General features: G+C 39.1%; 1 protein-coding gene and 1 long non-coding RNA gene across 3 annotated transcripts in view; one reads left to right on the top strand and one right to left on the bottom strand.

Moving 5' to 3' along the window:
* The window catches only part of TSHZ2 (teashirt zinc finger homeobox 2), a 233,870-nt gene that overhangs the window by 47,448 nt on the left and 169,605 nt on the right, over positions 1–16,817 (bottom strand). Inside the window, exon 3 of one of the 2 annotated variants that reach the window (XM_009684020.2) lies at positions 993–5,102. The exons of the other annotated variant lie outside the window; for it this stretch is intronic. The gene's annotated coding sequence lies outside the window, so the exon portion shown is untranslated. Of the gene's footprint in view, positions 1–992; positions 5,103–16,817 lie in introns of those variants that run through there. 2 annotated transcript variants of the gene reach the window in all.
* LOC104150036 (uncharacterized) overlaps positions 1–16,817 on the top strand; it is a 101,865-nt gene that overhangs the window by 18,666 nt on the left and 66,382 nt on the right. Inside the window, exon 2 of the long non-coding RNA XR_695473.2 lies at positions 883–999. This is a non-coding gene — a long non-coding RNA (uncharacterized lncRNA). The remainder of the gene's footprint in view (positions 1–882; positions 1,000–16,817) is intronic.

Below are 16,817 nucleotides of genomic sequence, written 5' to 3'. Positions count from 1 at the left end.
GGCATGGATAACTCCATCTGGCCCCCAAATGATCACTTATTGTTTTGCACCCCCACCCCAATGATCACATTTCAGCAGCACATTTCGTCGTATGAGTAGGCGAAGTCCTGTTTGCCCAGCTGGAGGATGACTGATTGTATGCTTGAGGTTAATCAGATAGGCAAGTGTTTGCCAGACTGAGACCTGTGCTTGAAAATGTCTTTAAAATCTGTCAGTAGGAGGGGTAACATACAAGCATTATTATTATTTTACTTATTATTGCAAACTAACTGATCTAACAACTCATGGCATAATAATTCAAGATCTAGTTAGTCTAGGATGAGATCAAAAGCCATCAAAAGCATATGGAGCATAGCTTTTAATTACTCTAAGACATGCCCTCCCCGCCCCTCTCCAGTCTTTCAGAGCTGTGAACTGTCTATTAACAAGTCTATTAACAAGTGGCCACGAAGCAAATACCAGGATTGGATTAGAAGACATTTCTAGCAATGTTTAGACCTCAACACGATTGCTATCTTAAATTTGGCAAATGAAGCTTCTAAATGAAATATTTCTGGTTCAGAATCTTCACAAATATGCAGATGTTTGTGAAGATGAATACAAGTTTGTTACACTTCTGACATACTATCAATTTGTCAGCCTATCCTTTTGCACTTTGCAGCAGCAAATATGGCTTTGTGTAGCAACAGAAGGACCATCTTTCATTTCAGCTGAAGGCCACATTCTGCAGCTCAAGTCAAATGTTTTAGACAAATGCTCTTCACAAAGTAAGGCAAATATGCCTTTTTTGTTTTATAGGGGGGTCAGCAGTTTTTCTCTGTGAATGGTTTATTATCAAAGATAAAACCCTAACAAGTATTTTCTTTTTCTACTCATTTTTAGGGTCATATTACAATCCATTGAAGTTTTGTGAATCTGAAGAAAAAAAAATCAGCGACAGGACTCACCATCTGTTGCATAATGAAAGAGACATGTGAATAATAGAACGTCAGTTGAAAGGTTTGCAAGTGATCAAATGTTGTTCAGCACCTCAATAATATTTCCTTGCAAAAAAGACTTGTTTCAGATATTTCAGTGTTGCAAGTTTTCATTTGTTTGTTTGTTTTGTTTTGTTTTTGATTCCACGACTGGGAGTGGAATCTTTTATATATGTATATATACACATATATGTGTGTGTGTGTGTGTGTGTGTGTGTGTGTGTGTTTATGGTTGTGGGTTTCTAGAAAGTGGTAATTCTTGGGGACAGTGACAAAGCTCACAGATACAGACAGCTGCTTCCATTGCTTTTGAAGTTTAGGGGCTATGGAGAATGTAGAAACACAGCTCATTTTTATAGGTGTGGGGCTGAATTCTTAATTTAAATCCAAATGCACACATCACACAATCCCATCTCACTACTGTTATTCTTTCTCTGACATGAACAGAGAGCTGTGTTAATCCTTCAGAATACTCAAAGCAAAAGGCAGGTCTGAATATATTCAAGGCCACAATTTATTGTCCAGATGTTTTTCAGTTTTCGAAAGGAGGAGAATACAAAGTGCTTTAATATTGCATAACTCTGTCACCTGATAAGAAACCACTGTCCTGTAATGAATCTACAAACTATGCTTTACAATATATCCCTTAAGGCTATGGTGTAGAAATATTTCTCTATGATCGTCTCTTAAAACAAGAATTGAGATTATATGAGTCCTTCCTAAGATGTCAGAGAGCTGATTGAAAAATAGACAATACTAAATACTAAGGCAAATAGCAACATGGTCCCATTGAAAAAAGATGCTACATTTTTGTTTCTATTTTAACCAGCATTTAGTCTAGTTACAAGGATGTCTTTCCAAACTCTCTGTCTCTCTCATAAGCCACGACATTATGCAAGGCTGACATGCTGATACCAAATAACTTTTCACATATAGAAATCAGAGTTTTTATAGTTCCATCAGAAACAAATCTGAACAACAGAGCTACCCAAACATGGATACAGTTATGGCAGACTGACTCACTGCATCTATTTATATCTTCACCTTAAATTTTACCTTTAAACATTCCAAACCTTTCTACCCTCACCCATTTTGCAATAAGATGCTCCCATCTGCAAAGCATTCAGTACTCAAAACTTTCCTTCTTACAGCAGTCAAGTTCTGTTTATACTGAACACTTTTTACTAATTTTCCCTTTCCTTCTGTAGAAACCTTGATAAGAAAAACCTTCTTCTTGAATATTCAGTCATTCAAATTAATGGGCATTTTCTTGGAACGTTGTTGTTTTTTTTCTCCCATGAGTACTGGCAGATCAAAAGTTCACAGAAGTATTCTGGTGCAATTTGTAGATCAACTGCAAAGAACAGTGTGCCTGGCTATATTTCTAATGCGTTACAATTGAAATGCTACATTTTCATTTTCGACTGACAATGAAAAACACCAAGTAATATTCTAAGGCCAAAAATTATTGCTGAAACTTATGAGCAAGTCATTTCCTAACAGCTTTGTTCCTTGAATACTGTCTTATCGAAAGTGCCCAGGATTTTATTGAAGTGAACTATTCTAATGAAAAAGAGCATTTGATGAACAGGCAGGGCTGCAAACGCAATTCCACTCCCCTTCTTTCCAAATGGTTTCATCAGTAAAATAACCAGAAGCACCCAGGTGACCACAGATGAAAACTTCCAAGTACAATTTCTTCAGGATGACATGCTTTGTTTTTCAGAAAATTGCTCTTAAATTAATCTCCTAAATATGGATGAAGGCACCTGATTTCTTTTCAGAAATACTGAGAATCCACAAAAGCCCTGTATGTCCTCAAACTATCTGTTCCAATTTTTTAAAAGTTCTTAAGAAATAACATTTTAATACCAAATTCTGATGTTCCATATGTTGGAAGTGGAGCTTACCAGTTATTACTGTTTTATTAGATTTAGTTGCCTCTTTGATCTCAGTGCACTCAATATCTTTTTTCTCCAATCCAGATGCTCAGAGCTCTGCCCTACTAATATAGTTGTAGTCCTATTACTTGGAATTTCTGTACTTTTGATCTCACTGGTAGAGACAGAAACATAATTACAGCAACAGATCAGGCTGCCTGCCAGTATCAATGGTAAATAACACTGAATGACTCATAGTTTCACAGTTATAACGTGGTTTACACATTTTGGTAAGCAGCTGCCCAACAGACTTAGCCAGAATGTATACACAAGTGCCAAATTTTTCAGTTTTTTTTTTTTTTTCTTCAGAACGGGGGATCTGTGAGTTAATCAGCACTGGCCCTTCCTCTGGCCAAGAGCTGAAACAGGGTTTGCACAGTCCCTTTCCAAGGCAAGAAGGGCTCCGAGCCTCGGGCTGGTGACTCGGCTCTGTTCCCAGGTGCCCTCTGGGCATGGGAATGTGACATGGCTGAAGCCCCTCTAGCTGCAGTCCGAGCTCCACCTGACCATTGCTGCTATCCAACCCCGGCCACCAAGGCGAACAAGAAGACATCACTGATTCTGTCCTTCTCCATGCCTCTAGGAAGTGTATGAGGGGGGGCAAGGAGGGGGGCTGGTGCTACCGTTTGGTGGTGTCTGTGTGTTTTAGCTGTTACCCCATGCTTGCTGCTGCTTTATGTCTTAAGATTCCCTATGTGTCGTCCTGCAGAAGTTCATTAAACATGAGCCATTCTTGAACCAGAGTTCAGTCTGGTCCTCAGACCACTGACTACATAAAAAGCCATATGGTTGCATGTTGACATGAGACTGCAGGGAATATAAGCTTCGTAGTCCTAGCTATAGGAATCACCCACTCCCTCTGCTTTCTGCATTTGCTTTGCTCTGCTCCTTTCGTGTCTATTGTTTGCTCAGTGTAGCTCAAACATTGATAAGAAAAAATCTGGGACTTTTATCAACAAGTTCTTTTTTAAACTAAACTATTCCATCAGCTCCTAAAGACAGTGAATATGCATATCTTAACTCCTTAAAAGAAATATGCAGCAAGAGGAAACATTAAAATAAAAAATTAAGAATTTATGTAACTGGTGTTTATAATATTCATTTCAACAACGTTGTCAATTAAAGTTTATTATGAACTCTCTTTAAAGTGAGATGGTATCTCTACTTTTTCCAAAGCAGCAAAAATACACGTGCTAATGCACAGCAAGGACCTCTCTAAGTTGACCAGCAACAGCTGTATTGTAACATGCAAAGATAACTCAAATCTCTTGCCTCAGGGTATAAAAGAGATGAGGGGCAGGAAGGATTTTTTTTTCCCAATAGACATCCCTGTGTAATAAGTTAGGTATACTGTGAAGAGTCGGAAGAAGCTGTCACATTACGAAGCAATAGATGCAGGCCACCTGATACAGACAAGGGGTTTTGTGGAGCAATAGAAAAAATCCAGTATTTCTATATCAGATTTACTGCACACCTGTTCACACACAGCCATGAGCTCACTTTCTGCTTTGTGAGCTGTATCTAAAATATTTCACATTAGAAAAAGGATTAAACTTTCTCTACAATGTCTGCATGAGGCTATAATCACCTACACAATATTTAAAAGAGTTATACATGTCCATGCACATAATGTGTATAAACTCATGCACACATGTTATAAAATGCACATCCTGGTTATTAAGCACGCACACAGACATGCACACAGCTAGGAGCAAAAATGGGAAGTCTGATGAAGAAACCTAGTAAGCTGGCTACATTTCATAATATATTTTACATCCCCATTTCACTGCACCCTTCATTTTGTTCATAGCTGGCAATGACCTGACTAATTAAAACAGGTCCAAGAAGCTGAGCACTAGCTGTAGCGAGGACGCTCACCGAGAGCCTGCCCTTGCTCACGTTGTTTTGCTGCTCGGTGGCCTATGATGTTTCCTGCAGAACAACAGAGGGAACTGAAGTTTTCCTTTCAAGGGATTCACCAGCACAATAAGATATTTACTGTGTTTATCACAGAGATCAAACCCACACACAGATGTCACATTTCTTGAATTCCATCAGTAGATCAGACAAGCAGTCGCTGGAAAGAGGACATTACAGCCAGAAAGTTCAGAGCGTGCAGGCGTTGGAGGGCCATTCCTCTTCCATTTTCTGTCATGCACCCTGAGCCTTTGTTGTCTCCGCAATGCTGATAAATCAATCCATCAAAAAATTTCCTCAGTGAAACTCAATCAAGAAAGGTCATGTCAGCGGGAGAGGAACAGATTAAATTAGCATCAAATTAGACATGGAAAGTGAGTTCTGTCAAAATCATCACAGCGCTCAGCACAATTAGAATATGTTAATTATGCATTTCATTAAGGTAGTGCTCTTTGAATGCGAGATGAAATGTCAGTGGTGTAGGCATCCGAAAAAAGGAAGATTGCCAGGCACAACTTTCTCTAGACAATGTGTGACACCTTCATTAACATCAAGAATCACAAGTCTGTCTTGACTTTTTTGTAAAGTATTAAACCGTTAACTGTTTGCTGGCACTTGAAGCAGGCAGAGCCATTCGCATTCCCCTCTTGCTCCGCACCACGACTAGCTTTCTTGCCCTGTCACCAGCCCTGGGGACTGCCGTGAGAGTCCGGCGTGTGCTGCAAAGGTAGCTGCAATTTAATGAAGCCTTTGCTGGATGTGCTAAGGAGAACATGACTGCCCTACGGGTACGGCTCTGATGGGGGTGCTGAGGGAGCTGAGCTACTGTCGGGGAGAGGGGTAAGATAATGAAAGGAGGAGGGAGGGATAGAAGGAGGGGAAAGGGTGGAACAATTTTATTTTGCCTCTGGTTGCAAGATATAATCAACCTAAAGGGGAGAGGAAAAAAAAAAAGGCAGAGAGATTTGCAAACCTACATTTGACAAACCCTAATTTGGGAAATTATTTTGTATATCAAACATCTTTGATTCCTAATGATGAGCTGTTTTTCAAAGAGAAAAATGATCCCTGGTGAGTTTGGGAGGGAACTGTAGCTTCATAAAATACTACTTATAGGCTTTATTAATGCGTTTTCAGATAGTAAGTTCAGGGAGGATTTTTAAAAAATTACATATTTTCTAGATACCTGAGAAAAAACTGCTGACCTCTATTTATTTCGTTAGAGCCTCCTGTATTCTCTTGGGGCATATGGATGATGGCTAGTGGAAGTTACAGATAGTCAAGCTTTCTAATGATCACCTCATTTCCATTTACCTGCCTAAAAAGGGGATATCAAAGCCAATAGCTTTGAAATCGAGCCCATTTGCTCTGAAGAGAAGAGGCAGTGGCTTGCAGGGCTCCACCACAGTCAGGCGGGCACCTAGGAGCCGCCGCTGGGCGGTGAGAACTTGCTGTCCTCCAAGGCCACTCAGCCCCTCCACAGAGCACCCTGGGGCTGTGTTACCGGTGCAGACAGCAATCGGGGCGAAAAATGGACTGCCCCGCGCAGAAGTCGTCTGCAAGCTGTGGGGGAATACATAAGGTTCTAGTTTGGAGCAACTCTGGAAATTGGAAACCTCACTTTGAAAATGCACATTTATTTTCTGGCACCCCTCACCTTTCTCTTTGTTGTTTACCAGAAGGAGGTGAAAGTCACCAAGCTGCAACATTTTCTAGTCCCAGAGCAATGCTCTTGGTCTACCAATACCTGCATCCTAAAATACTGTTAACAGAAAAGTGTGTTGCGTAAAATAAATTTTATCCGTACAAAGATGCTGCACACATGACCTGTGGCACACACACAAAGATGTATGTGTAATAGTATGGCTAATAAATTTGCACACTTATTGATTTATATGTGAAACGGGCAGTTGTGTGTGCACTTGAATACTTGTAGAAACACATGCTATATGTGAACATTTCTATGTCTAAGCTGTCCCTTGGCTATTTTTTTCTCTCCCTGGCTACAAAATTCACTTTGCTGACAGTATTTAAAACACCAGAGGACTGAGAAAGGGTTTTCTTGTACTGTGAACAAGAAAAATTCAGCATGTTTTTAATGAGCTTTCCTTTGGTTTACTGCAGCTTTTGTAAATCCTGCCTGAGAATTCAAACTTGCCAAATCTCCTCCCCAAAGATACACGCTGTAGCTTCCAATGCCCTCAGGACTCCATTTTAATATAACAGGTTCCAATACAGTCGAAAAATGCCAGCAAGTGAATAGGAGCCAGAGTCTACTTCAGCACACTTGGCTGGCCTTACAACTTTCTGAAATCTCTGTTTTCACTGGAGCTAGAAAAAAGAGATTTTTATCACTTGAAAGAAAAACTTAAGTCCCAGAGCAAACAAGCTTTAAGATTACGTTAGTTCTGCTCACTAGCTCAGAGACAGGGGGACTAACGACAAACTGACAAGGGTTTAGTCCTTGGAAATGCGGCAGTGTGTGTGTGTGTGTGTGTGTGTGGATCTCGCTTTCGAAAGCCCTGCCTTAGCTCCCGCGACGCCTGTGCTTCCCGAGCAGGAGCACAGATTGCCCAGGTCGGGATCGCAGGGGGAAATGAATCGGGCATAATAAACGTGTTACATCATACACCTAAGCCACGCATTGCTACAATATACCTAGGCGACGGCTCTGCTTGCTGAGCTCTCCAGAGCACAAGGCACTTCAGCAGTTTTCTCTTGACCTTTCCACATCCTGGCTTGCCCACAAACACTTGTATATTTATGAAGAACCTAACGAAAAATCATGGCACAAAGACAGAAAATCGGCTGTGCCCTAATGACAGCTACCTTGCTATAGCATCTCTTGATTTCCTTTATGTGACTGGGCTTAACAGTTTGATACTTCCAGGCCAAATCTAGCCATGATGTAGTTTCACTGAAGCCAGTGGTTTGAGTTTTGGAATGAATATGATCTCAGTGGAGTTATGCACATTTTTCATTGAAAGTTAAAATTATTATTGTTATCATCCATTTTGGATTGACTCAAAAAGAAGGAAGCTATGTTCACAAAAATGGAAAAACCAGTATCCACTTTGGTCTGTAACAATTGTTCTGTGTGACTTGAAATTAAATGTATAGATTTGGTTTTTTTTTTTTTTGAATAGCAACAAAAAATGTTGACGCTTTTTTCAAAATGAAAATCCAATGTTAAATCCAGAAAAAGTCATAATAAAGTACTCCGGTTGAATACTTTCTGGGACGTATGGACAAATTGCATTTCTCAATTTATGCACTATTTGTCCCCAAAATTTTCACTCATCCTTGGCTTAACATTTCTTTTGTAGTAACAGGGATCTGATCATATGCTCTGTTTCATCATTTATATGTCGGTATAGCTGCTGAGGTTATAGAGCTATAAATTAACATAATTGAATGGTGAGCCAAGCTCATTTGTTTCTACTATTCTTCATGATAGGAAGAAAAATATAAAGCTAAAATAAGTTTCAACCATGATCCTTCAAAAATTAGCTTTCCGGCTTTAATGCGTACAGGAATCAGGGTGTCCTTCTGATGAAAACATGGAATTAAAACCAAACCTGCCAGTATCCTGATTAAGCACAGTATGTTGATAGTTCTTGCAAGCAAGAGATGGGTCATTTGTGTCCTATGGGACAGGGGGCCACAAAAACACTATTTAGAAAGCTGGCAGCGTTCTGAAAGCGTGGGAGCACTAATTTGTCCGTTCTTCAGACGGTTAGGGCATGCACGGTTAGGGCAGCAGCTGCAAGTGATCTCCCTTCGTGGCCTGAGTCGGCAGGTACAAGCCAGCCTGGATGCCTGTTTCCTCAGACTTTCAGTCGAGAAGGACATGTTTCAAACTCCAGACTTACTTCTCTCCCAATACATTTATTGATTTCCATGAAAGGCAAAAAGCTAAATATATATTCACAGAAGCCTCACTTAGAGGTTTTAAATAGGCAGGTTTAAATAGGTAAACTGCATATATAGCATTTGCTTTGTACAGCTGATTGTTAATTTACCTTACCTAATTTCCAATGTGGGAAAATAAATTTAAAAAACAGACAATGCAGGATATAATTTCTATATGCTAAAAGCAGATAAGTGAAAGGGACAAATATTAGCTCCTCATACTAGCAGTTTTGTTTTGTTTGCATGAACAATTTAGTAACTTACAGTTACAAGTGTTCCTACCTCTTCCAGATAATTTAGAAGTCAACTTAGAAGAAGATTTGTTAGTTGCTACTAGACATGATTTTAATTTTTTTTCATTTGTAATCTCTGAAAAAATCAATGAAATATTTATTCTTTTAAAAGTGTGCAGGAAATGACAAGTAAACTTAATATTTTGTGTTGCAAATTTTCATTTCAGTGTGATTATGACAACAGCAATTTCCCCCCCAAATCTACGTTGTACTCATCCTGCAAAGCAGTAAATGAAAAACAGAAATTTCTAGCAACATTATTGCATAATAATATTTGTTTGGGGTGAAACTATACTTTCGATCAGAAAAGAATTTCATTTTCTAAAATCAATTTTGAATAAATTCTAACTTAGCAAAATAAACAAGGTGGGTCAAATTTAATTTCTATTAGGGAGAAGCCTTTTTATTTGCTATGTCCATGGCAGAAGAATCTTATCTCTTCCTCATCCTTCCAGCCACTACATGGCATTGCACAAAAGGAGAAGAGACATGCCCTCTGCTCTTTGGATTTTACAGTCTGGTTATAAGTGACATGCATGACAGAGAGAGGTGCCAATGCATGAGTTAGAGGGAGAAATGCGAAGTGTTTAGAAGATCCAGAGAGATTTACATGTATAACTAGTTATTTTAAGAAAACATCTCATTCATTTACACAACTGTGGCAGTCGTCTTTAAATTCGGTAAACTACTCTATCCTACAGTGAAATATGTCAGAAGAATTTAAATCATAATGAACATCATTGGTTAATCATAATTTAAGGAAAATCCACTGCTCCTTAATACGAACAGCATTGCCGATTAACTGTGTCTAAGCACTGCAGTGGCAGATATATTAGAAATATAACTGAAGAGATAGATAGTTAAAAAGGATAAAAACCATAAAACATAACTCCTGCAAGACTCTGCAGAAAAAACTCTAGAAGACTACGAAGAAAATTGCAACTTGGTACTCAATACAGCTAGAACCAGAGCCTCTATCCTAGCCCTAGGGTGAGTAGCCCGAAGACAGTTCTTATCCCAAAGAGCTCATAACTCAGCCTTCTGACAAACCGTAGCGGTAGACAAACAGGCAAAGGGAGCAGCGGGTAGAAGTCAGAGTGGGTATGCTGACGTAAACTTTTTTTAGGCAAGAATCAGAGTAGTCTGAGGTGACTAGTAAACGCTATAGATTCACTGTCACTCTCAAAGTTGCAGGGGAAGCCAATAAAAAAAAATGAATCAGCATTGACTGGCAGGGTTCAATATGGCAGGTTCAGGCACTGTGATGAAAAATGTGTCTGAAATGTAGAGTGATACTAAGAACAAGTCTTGACATTACAGTCCAGCCGGTAAACGGAGCCATGGACTACGTTTACTAGTCATATCCAGCTGGATTCGCTGCGACTATTATTTTAAAACTTGTAAAATAGGCAAGTATGCAAAGCCAGCCTCTACTCTCTGCTGCATACGCTTTACCAATGCAAAAAGTCAAAGGCCTCCGTGTAATTGCAGTTATTATGGATACAGGTACAGGATATATTTTAGGGGAGAGGAGTCTCTTAAGTTGCTTTGCAAAATGCTAGACTTCTACCAGAGCCCCTAGTTTTAGACCTTGACCAGGCAGAGTCAGAGCAGAGCACAGCTGAGTTCAGGAGAACAATTACTTTTGCAAAGCTTTCATGCTGCACTTATCACATGTCTTTCTATTCACAAAAGCATCTTCTTTTCACAACAACACTGGAGCAAATTGCTATGCCTTTGTTGCCAGGCAAACTCTCCTTACTATTTTCTCCCTTGCCAGTCTCCCCAGTCCACTGGTATGTATATCAGGATGTACTCCTGAATCAAGAGCAACTTCTCTGAAAGCCAATCCACAAATAGCGCAGGGTTCACAGGACTCAGACACGCTGTAGATGCTTGCTTCTTTGGGCCATGTTTTTGTCTGGATACACAAAGGAGGCTTTAAAGTTTCTCATGCACCTATTCAGTTCCCCCAGCAAGGGGAACGTTCCCGTTAATGAATTATTTTGTCCATTCCCCTCCCTTGCAGAACTGCTGGCAGGGCTCCGATATCGATGGAGGACGCTGGAGCGGTCTGATTTTTTTTCCTGTTTGAAAACTTTATTTTTTTCTTTTTTCAGTAGAAATTAGGTTTTTAACTAAAGCAATCTTTCACTAGAAAGGTATCTTTTTTTTGTAGAAATTTTTTTACTTTTCATCAAAAAAACCCAAAAGATTCCATTCTGGAAAGCCCAGATAAGAGAAAAACGAATTCTCTGAGAAATGAAAAGTTTTCACAGGACATTTTAATGAAAATATTTGTTCATTTTTGTAAAAAATGATCACAGAAATTAAAAGCATTTCCAAATTAATGAAACAAGTACTCAACACACTGAGTAGAAAAAATGCCTGACCTCTGGCAAGAGAAAAAGTGCAGATACATTCACCTATTGAGCTGACTAGTTTAAAACTAAGAAAATGGCTTTATATAGATGGAAAATATACGGGGTTATCTCGCTGAGCACACCATCTATTCTCATCCATTACTGTCCTTATATGAACACAAATACATTAATTAACTTTCACATAAATGAGCTGCTTTGCTTTGTCATGCATAAACATGCAAACACCCATTCAGACATGCTCACACACACAAAATATACCACATCTAAACTGTTTCTTTGCAATAAAATGTCCCCATAATCTGGAGTGATTATGTATACCATTCAAAAAGGCAGTTAATCTTGTTTTGAAGAAAAGAGAACGTGGAAGAGTAGATTTGAGAAACTGTCGTAAGATTCATCACCTTCACAACTAGGAACTGTGTTTCATTTTAGTTTAATGTTATTTTATTGCTAAATTTGGTCAGTTTAAGCATCCAGCTACCTATCCTTTGTCAGCTAGACCAAGAAGCTAGCTGCCATGTAGTGATGCCTACACAGAGCAATCAAACCATCTTCCAGGCTTTTTGATAAGCTAAATACATCAAGTTCTTTAAACTTCACAGCACAAGGGTGGATTTCCAGCCTTCAGGTCATTTCTGTTGTCCTCCTCTAACTTTTCTTTAGTATTTCACATATTCTTAAAGCATGGATATTTCACATGATGGCCTTATTGAAACTGCTTGTAAAAGTAAAATCAATTCATTACTTTTATTGGTTATTATTTTATTTATAAAGAACAGTTCTTTTCCATAACAGTGCACCAACAACTTAGTTGAGGTGACTGCCTACCTATATATCTATTCCAAGACGCAATAGATATAACCGATGGCTATAATCTATATTCTTTTTTTCCACAGGATTTTCTTTATATTTGATTGCATTAGAATGAATTCTGCAGGACTGAAACCTCTTAGCCTGCAGATTCATTTTGCTCTTACTTAGCAACTTGTTCTTCTCATTGTTCACTGCTCCATCAAGTTTTGTGTCACCTTGCGGTCTTTATCAGAGATTTGTTTTACCATTGTTTGGCTCATTGGTAAAATTATTATACAAACTATACAATTTGGAAAGACCAAGCATTTAATTGATATCTCCTGTTAATAACACACTGTGAGACCACTGGTGAGCTGGTATTTAAGACACGTAACATGTTTAAATACCTAACATTAGTCAAAATATCAAGTGGACTAAGTCAAATGCCCTGGAGAAATTCAAGTGTATTATATCAGCACAGTTATCTTTTTCAAGCAGACCTGTAATCCTGTCAAAAAAAACAGTGTGTTTGTTTGACAAGACTTATATTCCTTGAAACCCTGCTGAGTGTCATTAATTACATTTTACCCTCTAATTCTTTGTTAATAGAGTTCTGAGTTAACTGTTATATTGTTCCGCTTGGACTCAACATCAGACTAAGTGCTCTATTGTTCCTTGAGCCCTCCCTTTAACCTTTTTAAAGTACAGGTTACAGGTTGATAGCTTGTAAGGGACATTTATGATCCTTAAATGAATGATTCCATGTACTGAAACATTAAAAGTGAATTCTTGGCTCTACTGAAGTTGATAATGAAACTGTGATTGGCTTCAGTAGTGAAGGACAGTTCCCACTGAAAAGTGAAAACTGAAACACTAACAAATCAACTAAAAATATGAACACTACATTTAGCTTAACACTAAAATTAATACTAAATAGCAAGTGTCATTTGGCTTAAGATGTTTCCAGCTGTGATATAAAATGCTATTTTTTTTGTGGAAAGCAGACAAAATTAATTTTTGTGGAAAATCCAGGGTTCTCATTGAAAAATGGTTTATATGGGAAATTTTCAGTCAGCAAAAATTATAATCCTATCTCTGACCACTGTCAGACGTGATTCTTATTTGAATAGTCTTGCAGTTATCTAAATGCACCCACACAGCACGAGCAATCTGCAGAGACGAGGTTTCCAGCAGATAAGAGTCAAGATTACCAGATGAATCAATTCCTCTTTTAACTTCCCAATAGCATTTTGGTAATCTTTGAGGTAAGCAAATTATGAGACTGATACAGGAATGTTACCTAATTAGGAGTGTGGGAGAGGCAGTTTATCTGACTCAGAGGTGACTCGCTCCAAAATGATCTTAATTTTGTAGAAGTTCATGGTACTGTCCTATTTTGGATGCTTAATGCTTGAACTCCTCAGTTAGCTTCTTTGTAAACAAAGGTAGCATGCACACACGCCTTTTTAGGTACAAAAAGCATAGCATCGCCAGTCAGCCCTCAAACTCCAAACCACCAGAAGGTCATGGAGGCTGCCCTCGCACAGAGGCCTGTGACGCCTCGCGGCTCTGGGGCTTATGGTCCCACGGTGAAACCACGTTCCCCAGGAGCTGAGCAACACGTGGGGAGTGTTTACCATCAGGTAAAACTGGAGCATAACAGCCACTGAAAGCTCAGAATAGAAGATATTTTGGAGCACAGTACAAAAAGGTAGTGCTTATATTTAACTCTAGTCTACATACAAGCAATGGAAAAAAAGCAGGAGGCTGAAATGATTACTTGGGAGAAGTTAAAATAGTTGGAGTGATACTTTTAAACATCCGATGAGCTTGAGCATCTATCTTTCTTAATTTCATGGTGCATGTTTTTAAATTGCAGCAACAGCATACTGGAGGAACACACAGCCCACAGAGTCACTTAAAATGTAATTTCATATATACACGAAATATATATACTTACATACATATCTGTATTTTGTTGTTGAAGATTTTTGTGCGGTATCACTTAGGTTCACCTTCAAAAAATCTCTACAGAAAAACACCTGCACTTACTACTCCAGATACAGTCAGATAGCTAAGAAAGCATAAATTCCCCTGAATAGATGTATTGTTTTAACATTTATTTCTTCACCTTCTCAAAATGCCTGCTCATCTGAATTTACAATATATTAGCAGCCATACTCTATTTTGTGTGTGCATGCATGGTTCTCCTTCACTACACTATCGCAGATTAGTGCTCATTCGCCTCTTTTCCTTGCTTCTCTTCAGATCGTTACACATGACAAAACAACTGTCCTAATTACAGCAAGTGTTCCCAGCTCTGTCACCGTGACAATTACTGCAATGAGGGCTCAATATCTGCAGCAGACAGTAAAGTATTACTGCAGTTGTGTTTGATAGTGCTCAATTGTCCCCTCGAGAATTCTTCAGATCGGAGTTTTTTTTTCCGTAGGGGTAAGGACCCCCTCCTTACTCTGCCCACTGTGCTTTTGCTAAAAGGGTTCAAAAGTTTAAGGGAGGGGGATGACTGAGGATGTACTGCCTAAAACATAGAAGCAGGTGTTTTTAAAGCAGAGGACCATTTGTAGATTTGCAGTGGGTATTTTCTTAAACAAGCTGGTCAGAACAGCTTTATCCCTAGAAAAGGAGAAAACGGATGCTGGCCAGGGGGGGTTATAAACTGACTGTCTGTCCTATTCTGTGATAGTCTCTGCAATAGCAGGAGAGAGATTTTGGGATAGTTCCCTCCTTCCTCTCCTTTATATCTGCAGTCTCATAAGCTGATATTGCTCCAGACGGGGGGAAGGACCCAGACCCAATAATATAACATCCCACTCTGAAATCATGTCCCTGCAGTCCATGTGTTACCACGTCTGCTGGGAAGTTAAGGAGCTGGCTATTGTGTCTGCAGCAGCAATTCTATTATTCCTTTAGGATTTTTTGTTTGTTTGTTTGTTTGTTCAAGTAACCTGATATATTCCGTCTCCCCAACAGATCTTAAGGGATGGCCCCACTTGTGACAATTCACTCTCCACTTGTGTTGAACACCTTTAACCCCACTTGCTCCCCTTGTCAGCCTCTACAATCTCAGCTAATTGTACAGGGGATTTTAGCTGTTTCCAAAGGCAATAGCTTGACCTACACATCATTCACTTTATCCTGAGTGATGAAGGTGATGTTCTTTACATTTATAGTTCATTATGCTCCCAAAGTTGACTCATTCAGAAGTTCTGTTGGTAAAACCCATAACAATATAGAACAAGGAGTTGTGTACCTACCTCATTTAATAAGAAACAGGAACACAAGATCCTAATACTAAATATTGATCATGGAAGACTAATGCTGCCACAGTTATCTTGGCATGCACTGACCAGTGTACTTACAATTTGGATTTTTAATTTTCCTTGGTTAGGAATAAAGCAATATCTTATTTATTAGATAACATCTTTATTATAAGCATCTCACACAGCCTTTCCACTTCAACCCACATGGGTTTCTTCTGCTCTTGGCAGAGATCAATGAAGTCAATATTTCTGACTGCAACGCTTTCTATGACTTACACAAATTTAAAAGGATAAATCCCAATCAACAAATCCTCTGCTCGAACATAACCATTATAATCCTTATCTCTGATCCTTTGGGCTACAGCAAACAGCAGAAGGATGGAGTACATCTTTCCAGCTCTCTAGAAACAGGTTTTATGATGACGGAAGCTAGACAACATTGCTTGGGTTTGCTGGGTGGAATTTCTCCAGCAAAACCAGTAAGTGGTGCTACAGTTTCACAAGTACAAAATGGCCAGAGAGGCCTTTTAATCTGATATGAGCAATACTGTTCATACCTTTTACGTAGCAAGATGTCAAAATTGCCTGTAGTCAAGCTTCTAGACCTCTAGAGTACCGAGATACGCAGCATGATAATTATTTCACATATTGGGAAACTGAGGCATATTAAAGCAATCACTTCATGAAAATATTACCATGGAAGAGATGGTAGCGGAGCCAGAGCCAGAGCCGTGGATTTTCCATTTAGTATGGCTATATTTTTACCAGATGAGATTAAGTTACACAACTCAAGCTGGGGAGTTGCCTAAGTTATGTTTAGGGAGTTGACTTTAATCATTACAAGGCTTGTTTCAGTCTTGTGAATTTAGTGTGCCACAACCATCCTTTATGCAGCATATGGCGGCCAAATAAGTTCAAAGTGAGCGCATACCAACAGGACCGCTTTTGAGAGTGAAATTGTTGGCCAACCCTGCATTTTACAGCTGCAGTTACACCAGCAAACCCCATTTAATACAGACACAGCTTGTTGGGCCAAGCGAGTGTTTTTAGCAGTTAAGGTTTTACTAGCTCCCTGAATGAAAGAAGTTGTATCAACAAAATCACTACTTTTTTTTTTTCAGTACAGCTGAATCTATGCTGAAGGTTGTGCCTATATAGAAACGTTGTAAAAAAAGAACAACACCCCTAACCAAAATTGCTATGCTGGCAAACAGGTTTTGCTGTAGACCTGACTTTAAAGGTTCCTTAGGCAACATTTTAACAGAAGAAAAGTCAAACAGGGAAAAGAGGAAGGGGAAGAGGGTGGAAGGGCAGGAAG

This window comes from Struthio camelus, chromosome 18, assembly GCF_040807025.1.
Source record: "Struthio camelus isolate bStrCam1 chromosome 18, bStrCam1.hap1, whole genome shotgun sequence".
In the NCBI taxonomy this organism is placed as follows: domain Eukaryota; kingdom Metazoa; phylum Chordata; class Aves; order Struthioniformes; family Struthionidae; genus Struthio; species Struthio camelus.
The sequence above is the reverse complement of the archived record's forward strand: the minus strand, read 5'-3'. Positions and strand labels throughout refer to the sequence as shown.